A 10,261-nucleotide genomic window follows, 5' to 3' on the forward strand; every position below is an offset into this window, starting at 1 on the left:
CACGAAACCGTGCGCGGGTGCTAAAAAGAGCAGCATCGGCATGCTTAGCACGTTGTTTGGTAGAAATCCACGTGCGCGTTCTGCGAAAAGCACCATTTGCATGCATATCTTGTGGTTTTGCAGAAAACTTCAATCTCGTCTACCAAAAGATGCATGTGCATGCTTAAAACGCGTTTTCGCACAAATCCGTGCGCGGGTGCTAAAAAGAGCAGCATCGGCATGCTTAGCACGTTGTTTGGTAGAAATCCACGTGGGCGTTCTGCGAAAAGCACCATTTGCATGCACATCTTGTGGTTTTGCAGAAAACTTCAATCTCGTCTACCAAAAGATGCATGTGCATGCTTAAAACGCGTTTTCGCACGAATCCGTGCGCGGGTGCTAAAAAGAGCAGCATCGGCATGCTTAGCACGTCGTTTGGTAGAAATCCACGTGCGCGTTCTGCCAAAAGCACCATTTGCATGCACATCTTGTGGTTTTGCAGAAAACTTCATCCGCGTCTACCAAACGATGCATGTGCATGCTTAAAACGCGTTTTCGCGCGAATCCGTGCGCGGGTGCTAAAAAGAGCAGCATCGGCATGCTTAGCACGTCGTTTGGTAGAAATCCACGTGCGCGTTCTGCCAAAAGCACCATTTGCATGCACATCTTGTGGTTTTGCAGAAAACTTCATCCGCGTCTACCAAAAGATGCATGTGCATGCTTAAAACGCGTTTTCGCACGAATCCGTGCGCGGGTGCTAAAAAGAGCAGCATCGGCATGCTTAGCACGTTGTTTGGTAGAAATCCACGTGCGCGTTCTGCCAAAAGCACCATTTGCATGCACATCTTGTGGTTTTGCAGAAAACTTCATCCGCGTCTACCAAAAGATGCATGTGCATGCTTAAAACGCGTTTTCGCGCGAATCCGTGCGCGGGTGCTAAAAAGAGCAGCATCGGCATGCTTAGCACGTCGTTTGGTAGAAATCCACGTGCGCGTTCTGCCAAAAGCACCATTTGCATGCACATCTTGTGGTTTTGCAGAAAACTTCAATCTCGTCTACCAAAAGATGCATGTGCATGCTTAAAACGCGTTTTCGCACGAATCCGTGCGCGGGTGCTAAAAAGAGCAGCATCGGCATGCTTAGCACGTTGTTTGGTAGAAATCCACGTGCGCGTTCTGCCAAAAGCACCATTTGCATGCACATCTTGTGGTTTTGCAGAAAACTTCAATCTCGTCTACCAAAAGATGCATGTGCATGCTTAAAACGCGTTTTCGCACGAATCCGTGCGCGGGTGCTAAAAAGAGCAGCATCGGCATGCTGAGCACGTTGTTTGGTAGAAATCCACGTGCGCGTTCTGCGAAAAGCACCATTTGCATGCACATCGTGTGGTTTTGCAGAAAACTTCAATCTCGTCTACCAAAAGATGCATGTGCATCCTTAAAACGCGTTTTCGCACGAATCCGTGCGCGGGTGCTAAAAAGAGCAGCATCGGCATGCTTAGCACGTTGTTTGGTAGAAATCCACGTGCGCGTTCTGCGAAAAGCACCATTTGCATGCACATCTTGTGGTTTTGCAGAAAACTTCAATCTCGTCTACCAAAAGATGCATGTGCATGCTTAAAACGCGTTTTCGCACGAATCCGTGCGCGGGTGCTAAAAAGAGCAGCATCGGCATGCTTAGCACGTTGTTTGGTAGAAATCCACGTGCGCGTTATGCGAAAAGCACCATTTGCATGCACATCTTGTGGTTTTGCAGAAAACTTCAATCTCGTCTACCAAAAGATGCATGTGCATGCTTAAAACGCGTTTTCCCACAAATCCGTGCGCGGGTGCTAAAAAGAGCAGCATCGGCATGCTTAGCACGTTGTTTGGTAGAAATCCACGTGGGCGTTCTGCGAAAAGCACCATTTGCATGCACATCTTGTGGTTTTGCAGAAAACTTCAATCTCGTCTACCAAAAGATGCATGTGCATGCTTAAAACGCGTTTTCGCAAGAATCCGTGCGCGGGTGCTCAAAAGAGCAGCATCGGCATGCTTAGCACGTTGATTGGTAGAAATCCACGTGCGCGTTCTGCGAAAAGCACCATTTGCATGCACATATTGTGGTTTTGCAGAAAACTTCAATCTCGTCTACCAAAAGATGCATGTGCATGCTTAAAACGCGTTTTCGCACGAATCCGTGCGCGGGTGCTAAAAAGAGCAGCATCGGCATGCTTAGCACGTTGTTTGGTAGAAATCCACGTGCGCGTTCTGCGAAAAGCACCATTTGCATGCACATCTTGTGGTTTTGCAGAAAACTTCAATCTCTTCTACCAAAAGATGCATGTGCATGCTTAAAACGCGTTTTCGCACGAATCCGTGCGCGGGTGCTAAAGAGAGCAGCATCGGCATGCTTAGCACGTTGTTTGGTAGAAATCCACGTGCGCGTTCTGCGAAAAGCACCATTTGCATGCACATCTTGTGGTTTTGCAGAAAACTTCAATCTCGTCTACCAAAAGATGCATGTGCATGCTTAAAACGCGTTTTCGCACAAATCCGTGCGCGGGTGCTAAAAAGAGCAGCATCGCCATGCTTAGCACGTCGTTTGGTAGAAATCCACGTGCGCGTTCTGCCAAAAGCACCATTTGCATGCACATCTTGTGGTTTTGCAGAAAACTTCATCCGCGTTTACCAAAAGATGCATGTGCATGCTTAAAACGCGTTTTCGCGCGAATCCGTGCGCGGGTGCTAAAAAGAGCAGCATCGGCATGCTTAGCACGTCGTTTGGTAGAAATCCACGTGCGCGTTCTGCCAAAAGCACCATTTGCATGCACATCTTGGTGGTTTTGCAGAAAACTTCAATCTCGTCTACCAAAAGATGCATGTGCATGCTTAAAACGCGTTTTCGCACGAATCCGTGCGCGGGTGCTAAAAAGAGCAGCATCGGCATGCTTTGCACGTTGTTTGGTAGAAATCCACGTGCGCGTTCTGCGAAAAGCACCATTTGCATGCACATCTTGTGGTTTTGCAGAAAACTTCAATCTCGTCTACCAAAAGATGCATGTGCATGCTTAAAACGCGTTTTCGCACAAATCCGTGCGCGGGTGCTAAAAAGAGCAGCATCGCCATGCTTAGCACGTCGTTTGGTAGAAATCCACGTGCGCGTTCTGCCAAAAGCACCATTTGCATGCACATCTTGTGGTTTTGCAGAAAACTTCATCCGCGTCTACCAAAAGATGCATGTGCATGCTTAAAACGCGTTTTCGCGCGAATCCGTGCGCGGGTGCTAAAAAGAGCAGCATCGGCATGCTTAGCACGTCGTTTGGTAGAAATCCACGTGCGCGTTCTGCCAAAAGCACCATTTGCATGCACATCTTGTGGTTTTGCAGAAAACTTCAATCTCGTCTACCAAAAGATGCATGTGCATGCTTAAAACGCGTTTTCGCACGAATCCGTGCGCGGGTGCTAAAAAGAGCAGCATCGGCATGCTTAGCACGTTGTTTGGTAGAAATCCACGTGCGCGTTCTGCGAAAAGCACCATTTGCATGCACATCTTGTGGTTTTGCAGAAAACTTCAATCTCTTCTACCAAAAGATGCATGTGCATGCTTAAAACGCGTTTTCGCACGAATCCGTGCGCGGGTGCTAAAGAGAGCAGCATCGGCATGCTTAGCACGTTGTTTGGTAGAAATCCACGTGCGCGTTCTGCGAAAAGCACCATTTGCATGCACATCTTGTGGTTTTGCAGAAAACTTCAATCTCGTCTACCAAAAGATGCATGTGCATGCTTAAAACGCGTTTTTGCACAAATCCGTGCGCGGGTGCTAAAAAGAGCAGCATCGCCATGCTTAGCACGTCGTTTGGTAGAAATCCACGTGCGCGTTCTGCCAAAAGCACCATTTGCATGCACATCTTGTGGTTTTGCAGAAAACTTCATCCGCGTCTACCAAAAGATGCATGTGCATGCTTAAAACGCGTTTTCGCGCGAATCCGTGCGCGGGTGCTAAAAAGAGCAGCATCGGCATGCTTAGCACGTCGTTTGGTAGAAATCCACGTGCGCGTTCTGCCAAAAGCACCATTTGCATGCACATCTTGTGGTTTTGCAGAAAACTTCAATCTCGTCTACCAAAAGATGCATGTGCATGCTTAAAACGCGTTTTCGCACGAATCCGTGCGCGGGTGCTAAAAAGAGCAGCATCGGCATGCTTAGCACGTTGTTTGGTAGAAATCCACGTGCGCGTTCTGCGAAAAGCACCATTTGCATGCACATCTTGTGGTTTTGCAGAAAACTTCAATCTCGTCTACCAAAAGATGCATGTGCATGCTTAAAACGCGTTTTCGCACGAAACCGTGCGCGGGTGCTAAAAAGAGCAGCATCGGCATGCTTAGCACGTTGTTTGGTAGAAATCCACGTGCGCGTTCTGCGAAAAGCACCATTTGCATGCATATCTTGTGGTTTTGCAGAAAACTTCAATCTCGTCTACCAAAAGATGCATGTGCATGCTTAAAACGCGTTTTCGCACAAATCCGTGCGCGGGTGCTAAAAAGAGCAGCATCGGCATGCTTAGCACGTTGTTTGGTAGAAATCCACGTGGGCGTTCTGCGAAAAGCACCATTTGCATGCACATCTTGTGGTTTTGCAGAAAACTTCAATCTCGTCTACCAAAAGATGCATGTGCATGCTTAAAACGCGTTTTCGCACGAATCCGTGTGCGGGTGCTAAAAAGAGCAGCATCGGCATGCTTAGAACGTTGTTTGGTAGAAATCCACGTGCGCGTTCTGCGAAAAGCACCATTTGCATGCACATCTTGTGGTTTTGCAGAAAACTTCAATCTCGTCTACCAAAAGATGCATGTGCATGCTTAAAACGCGTTTTCGCACGAATCCGTGCGCGGGTGCTAAAAAGAGCAGCATCGGCATGCTTAGCACGTTGTTTGGTAGAAATCCACGTGCGCGTTCTGCGAAAAGCACCATTTGCATGCACATCTTGTGGTTTTGCAGAAAACTTCAATCTCGTCTACCAAAAGATGCATGTGCATGCTTAAAACGCGTTTTCGCACGAATCCGTGCGCGGGTGCTAAAAAGAGCAGCATCGGCATGCTTAGCACGTTGTTTGGTAGAAATCCACGTGCGCGTTCTGCGAAAAGCACCATTTGCATGCACATCTTGTGGTTTTGCAGAAAACTTCAATCTCGTCTACCAAAAGATGCATGTGCATGCTTAAAACGCGTTTTCGCACGAATCCGTGCGCGGGTGCTAAAAAGAGCAGCATCGGCATGCTTAGCACGTCGTTTGGTAGTAATCCACGTGCGCGTTCTGCCAAGAGCACCATTTGCATGCACATCTTGTGGTTTTGCAGAAAACTTCATCCGCGTCTACCAAAAGATGCATGTGCATGCTTAAAACGCGTTTTCGCACGAATCCGTGCGCGGGTGATAAAAAGAGCAGCATCGGCATGCTTAGCACGTTGTTTGGTAGAAATCCACGTACGCGTTCTGCGAAAAGCACCATTTGCATGCACATCTTGTGGTTTTGCAGAAAACTTCAATCTCGTCTACCAAAAGATGCATGTGCATGCTTAAAACGCGTTTTCGCACGAATCCGTGCGCGGGTGCTAAAAAGAGCAGCATCGGCATGCTTAGCACGTCGTTTGGTAGTAATCGACGTGCGCGTTCTGCCAAGAGCACCATTTGCATGCACATCTTGTGGTTTTGCAGAAAACTTCATCCGCGTCTACCAAATGATGCATGTGCATGCTTAAAACGCGTTTTCGCACGAATCCGTGCGCGGGTGCTAAAAAGAGCAGCATCGGCATGCTTAGCACGTTGTTTGGTAGAAATCCACGTGCGCGTTCTGCGAAAAGCACCATTTGCATGCACAACTTGTGGTTTTGCAGAAAACTTCAATCTCGTCTACCAAAAGATGCATGTGCATGCTTAAAACACGTTTTCGCACAAATCCGTGCGCGGGTGCTAAAAAGAGCAGCATCGGCATGCTTAGCACGTCGTTTGGTAGAAATCCACGTGCGCGTTCTGCCAAGAGCACCATTTGCATGCACATCTTGTGGTTTTGCAGAAAACTTCATCCGCGTCTACCAAAAGATGCATGTGCATGCTTAAAATGCGTTTTCGCACGAATCCGTGCGCGGGTGCTAAAAAGAGCAGCATCGGCATGCTTAGCACGTCGTTTGGTAGAAATCCACGTGCGCGTTCTGCCAAAAGCACCATTTGCATGCACATCTTGTGGTTTTGCAGAAAACTTCAATCTCGTCTACCAAAAGATGCATGTGCATGCTTAAAACGCGTTTTCGCACGAATCCGTGCGCGGGTGCTAAAAAGAGCAGCATCGGCATGCTTAGCACGTCGTTTGGTAGTAATCCACGTGCGCGTTCTGCCAAGAGCACCATTTGCATGCACATCTTGTGGTTTTGCAGAAAACTTCATCCGCGTCTACCAAAAGATGCATGTGCATGCTTAAAACGCGTTTTCGCACGAATCCGTGCGCGGGTGATAAAAAGAGCAGCATCGGCATGCTTAGCACGTTGTTTGGTAGAAATCCACGTACGCGTTCTGCGAAAAGCACCATTTGCATGCACATCTTGTGGTTTTGCAGAAAACTTCAATCTCGTCTACCAAAAGATGCATGTGCATGCTTAAAACGCGTTTTCGCACGAATCCGTGCGCGGGTGCTAAAAAGAGCAGCATCGGCATGCTTAGCACGTCGTTTGGTAGTAATCGACGTGCGCGTTCTGCCAAGAGCACCATTTGCATGCACATCTTGTGGTTTTGCAGAAAACTTCATCCGCGTCTACCAAATGATGCATGTGCATGCTTAAAACGCGTTTTCGCACGAATCCGTGCGCGGGTGCTAAAAAGAGCAGCATCGGCATGCTTAGCACGTTGTTTGGTAGAAATCCACGTGCGCGTTCTGCGAAAAGCACCATTTGCATGCACAACTTGTGGTTTTGCAGAAAACTTCAATCTCGTCTACCAAAAGATGCATGTGCATGCTTAAAACGCGTTTTCGCACAAATCCGTGCGCGGGTGCTAAAAAGAGCAGCATCGGCATGCTTAGCACGTCGTTTGGTAGAAATCCACGTGCGCGTTCTGCCAAGAGCACCATTTGCATGCACATCTTGTGGTTTTGCAGAAAACTTCATCCGCGTCTACCAAAAGATGCATGTGCATGCTTAAAATGCGTTTTCGCACGAATCCGTGCGCGGGTGCTAAAAAGAGCAGCATCGGCATGCTTAGCACGTCGTTTGGTAGAAATCCACGTGCGCGTTCTGCCAAAAGCACCATTTGCATGCACATCTTGTGGTTTTGCAGAAAACTTCATCCGCGTCTACCAAACGATGCATGTGCATGCTTAAAACGCGTTTTCGCGCGAATCCGTGCGCGGGTGCTAAAAAGAGCAGCATCGGCATGCTTAGCACGTCGTTTGGTAGAAATCCACGTGCGCGTTCTGCCAAAAGCACCATTTGCATGCACATCTTGTGGTTTTGCAGAAAACTTCAATCTCGTCTACCAAAAGATGCATGTGCATGCTTAAAACGCGTTTTCGCACGAATCCGTGCGCGGGTGCTAAAAAGAGCAGCATCGGCATGCTTAGCACGTTGTTTGGTGGAAATCCACGTGCGCGTTCTGCGAAAAGCACCATTTGCATGCACATCTTGTGGTTTTGCAGAAAACTTCAATCTCGTCTACCAAAAGATGCATGTGCATGCTTAAAACGCGTTTTCGCACAAATCCGTGCGCGGGTGCTAAAAAGAGCAGCATCGGCATGCTTAGCACGTTGTTTGGTAGAAATCCACGTGCGCGTTCTCCGAAAAGCACCATTTGCATGCACATCTTGTGGTTTTGCAGAAAACTTCAATCTCGTCTACCAAAAGATGCATGTGCATGCTTAAAACGCGTTTTCGCACGAATCCGTGCGCGGGTGCTAAAAAGAGCAGCATCGGCATGCTTAGCACGTTGTTTGGTAGAAATCCACGTGCGCGTTCTGCGAAAAGCACCATTTGCATGCACATATTGTGGTTTTGCAGAAAACTTCAATCTCGTCTACCAAAAGATGCATGTGCATGCTTAAAACGCGTTTTCGCACGAATCCGTGCGCGGGTGCTAAAAAGAGCAGCATCGGCATGCTTAGCACGTTGTTTGGTAGAAATCCACGTGCGCGTTCTGCGAAAAGCACCATTTGCATGCACATCTTGTGGTTTTGCAGAAAACTTCAATCTCGTCTACCAAAAGATGCATGTGCATGCTTAAAACGCGTTTTCGCACAAATCCGTGCGCGGGTGCTAAAAAGAGCAGCATCGGCATGCTTAGCACGTTGTTTGGTAGAAATCCACGTGGGCGTTCTGCGAAAAGCACCATTTGCATGCACATCTTGTGGTTTTGCAGAAAACTTCAATCTCGTCTACCAAAAGATGCATGTGCTTGCTTAAAACGCGTTTTCGCACGAATCCGTGCGCGGGTACTAAAAAGAGCAGCATCGGCATGCTTAGCACGTTGTTTGGTAGAAATCCACGTGCGCGTTCTGCGAAAAGCACCATTTGCATGCACATATTGTGGTTTTGCAGAAAACTTCAATCTCGTCTACCAAAAGATGCATGTGCATGCTTAAAACGCGTTATCGCACGAATCCGTGCGCGGGTGCTAAAAAGAGCAGCATCGGCATGCTTAGCACGTTGTTTGGTAGAAATCCACGTGCGCGTTCTGCGAAAAGCACCATTAGCATGCACATCTTGTGGTTTTGCAGAAAACTTCAATCTCGTCTACCAAAAGATGCATGTGCATGCTTAAAACGCGTTTTCGCACGAATCCGTGCGCGGGTGCTAATAAGAGCAGCATCGGCATGCTTAGCACGTTGTTTGGTAGAAATCCACGTGCGCGTTCTGCGAAAAGCACCATTTGCATGCACATCTTGTGGTTTTGCAGAAAACTTCAATCTCGTCTACCAAAAGATGCATGTGCATGCTTAAAACGCGTTTTCGCACAAATCCGTGCGCGGGTGCTAAAAAGAGCAGCATCGCCATGCTTAGCACGTCGTTTGGTAGAAATCCACGTGCGCGTTCTGCCAAAAGCACCATTTGCATGCACATCTTGTGGTTTTGCAGAAAACTTCATCCGCGTCTACCAAAAGATGCATGTGCATGCTTAAAACGCGTTTTCGCACGAATCCGTGCGCGGGTGCTAAAAAGAGCAGCATCGGAATGCTTAGCACGTCGTTTGGTAGAAATCCACGTGCGCGTTCTGCCAAAAGCACCATTTGCATGCACATCTTGTGGTTTTGCAGAAAACTTCAATCTCGTCTACCAAAAGATGCATGTGCATGCTTAAAACGCGTTTTCGCACGAATCCGTGCGCGGGTGCTAAAAAGAGCAGCATCGGCATGCTTAGCACGTTGTTTGGTAGAAATCCACGTGCGCGTTCTGCGAAAAGCACCATTTTCATGCACATCTTGTGGTTTTGCAGAAAACTTCAATCTCGTCTACCAAAAGATGCATGTGCATGCTTAAAACGCGTTTTCGCACGAATCCGTGCGCGGGTGCTAAAAAGAGCAGCATCGGCATGCTTAGCACGTTGTTTGGTAGAAATCCACGTGCGCGTTCTGCGAAAAGCACCATTTGCATGCACATCTTGTGGTTTTGCAGAAAACTTCAATCTCGTCTACCAAAAGATGCATGTGCATGCTTAAAACGCGTTTTCGCACAAATCCGTGCGCGGGTGCTAAAAAGTGCAGCGTCGGCATGCTTAGCACGTTGTTTGGTAGAAATCCACGTGGGCGTTCTGCGAAAAGCACCATTTGCATGCACATCTTGTGGTTTTGCAGAAAACTTCAATCTCGTCTACCAAAAGATGCATGTGCATGCTTAAAACGCGTTTTCGCACGAATCCGTGCGCGGGTGCTAAAAAGAGCAGCATCGGCATGCTTAGCACGTTGTTTGGTAGAAATCCACGTGCGCGTTCTGCGAAAAGCCCCATTTGCATGCACATCTTGTGGTTTTGCAGAAAACTTCAATCTCGTCTACCAAAAGATGCATGTGCATGCTTAAAACGCGTTTTCGCACGAAACCGTGCGCGGGTGCTAAAAAGAGCAGCATCGGCATGCTTAGCACGTTGTTTGGTAGAAATCCACGTGCGCGTTCTGCGAAAAGCACCATTTGCATGCATATCTTGTGGTTTTGCAGAAAACTTCAATCTCGTCTACCAAAAGATGCATGTGCATGCTTAAAACGCGTTTTCGCACAAATCCGTGCGCGCGTGCTAAAAAGAGCAGCATCGGCATGCTTAGCACGTTGTT

This window comes from Dermacentor andersoni, unplaced genomic scaffold (genome assembly GCF_023375885.2).
Source record: "Dermacentor andersoni unplaced genomic scaffold, qqDerAnde1_hic_scaffold ctg00000343.1, whole genome shotgun sequence".
Lineage (NCBI taxonomy): Eukaryota > Metazoa > Arthropoda > Arachnida > Ixodida > Ixodidae > Dermacentor > Dermacentor andersoni.